The sequence below is a fragment of the Rhododendron vialii genome, chromosome 9a (genome assembly GCF_030253575.1).
Source record: "Rhododendron vialii isolate Sample 1 chromosome 9a, ASM3025357v1".
Lineage (NCBI taxonomy): Eukaryota > Viridiplantae > Streptophyta > Magnoliopsida > Ericales > Ericaceae > Rhododendron > Rhododendron vialii.
The window spans coordinates 22,175,759-22,177,377 of NC_080565.1; the positions used below are offsets into that span (position 1 = coordinate 22,175,759).

The 1,619-nt window shown below is 34.3% G+C and overlaps 1 non-coding gene across 1 annotated transcript; it reads right to left on the minus strand.

Moving 5' to 3' along the window:
- Nucleotides 1-1,031: 1,031 nt before the first annotated feature.
- Nucleotides 1,032-1,139, minus strand: LOC131302162 (small nucleolar RNA snoR100). The gene has a single exon (XR_009191635.1). It is a non-coding gene; the product is annotated as a small nucleolar RNA snoR100 (small nucleolar RNA).
- Nucleotides 1,140-1,619: the final 480 nt, after the last annotated feature.

Genomic DNA, 1,619 nt, shown 5'->3' on the forward strand with positions numbered 1-1,619 from the left:
GTCCAAGTTCTGAGCTAGAGGAAATAGTCTTAATCTCAGCCGCACATTGAGAAAATCAATGGTTTAGGTTTGCTCATAAGCTCTTAGTGCGAAGAATTCAATTCTTCACGCAAAGAGTGAATTCTTCACGCAAAAAGTGTCTGAAAAGATCCAAACTATTGATTGCAGGATTGGACGGTCAATAGGATCCACCTCCTTTCCTATTCCGAATGAGTGTAAAACGTAAGGCACTGCAACCTAAATGCTGCATCTTTCTGAACCTAAGTGTACCGTAAGCAAGAACACCTGTGCATAGATACAAAACAAAGTTCACAATTTACGTCTTCCCGTCTTTATTGGTAGTAGTAAGAAACAAATCTGCTCGACAAATTACAATAAACAGTTATACTATGACTAGGTTAGTATGTTTTTTAGATGAAAATGTTATGGAATTGGTGGTGTTCCACTTTCTCAAAATAAGTACATATTTTTTGAATTAAAAGTAATGTGTTGTGAGAGAATGACCTGTCTCGTAAAATAGAATAAATACTTATTTTTTAAGATGAGGGAGAGGACCCCAAGGAGTTAGCTCAAGAAAAATGGATCATCTCCGGTCCAAAAGGTTTGGATTCCACGAGACAGTCCATGCACGTACGGACCTTTCATTTTTGCAATGAATAGTTGAGATTTATTGAAAACAAATCCGAACAATTGATTATAACATAACCAGGATTTTACCCTAGCAGTGGCGAAATATATACTAAAAAAATAAAAAGATGCATTACAATATTAATAGTCATCGGCTTCAGAATAAAAATTAAAATAACATAATACAAACTATAGTAAATGATTTTTTCATTTGCACATGGAGTATGAACAAAGACTAATTTTAATTTTGGGCATCGATAATCCTACTCCAACTACAACCCATGTGGTCCCCATTCATTGGGGGTATGAGCGAGAAAAGATTGGAGACAGACCTAATTTTTTGCAATATGTACAAAGTGACTGATCTCAGAATATATACCACTTCAATAGTAGCCCCCTATACGTATTTTGCTACGGGAACCATGCCCCCAAATCGAAGTCAAATGGCATCAGAGAGGGCAGGCCTAGAGACCCAATTCAATTTATGTGCACATTACCATACTTCTTCATTAATAGTCCAGAGTATTGGTATGCACAAAGATAATGCCACTCCTCAAATTTATAATGTCACTTCCCAGATCCCTATATAGATTTCCCAAATTGATAACCGCACTCCCTTTTGGGAGTGGCATTATAAATTTGGGAAGTGACATTATAATTAAATTCTCTTAATTTTTTAGGTTAAGTTATTCTAGGGTTAGAATTAATGTGGAGTTTTTTTTCTTAATTACACATCATCATTTATATTATTTCACTTTGACCCATTGAACTTAGTTTTAGAATACCTTTTTGGGTCTACTTTCTTGAAAAAAAAATAATAAGATTTATGACTAGTATATAATAAAAAATAAGAAAAAAAAAATCTAGCAGTGGCGAGATTATATAAGTTAGAGATAAATTTTTTTTCACATATAATATTTACGTTTTCTAAAATTCTTGTCATGGCGACCGCCATTACTAGACTCCCATGGTCCCATCCTTGAATTACCAAT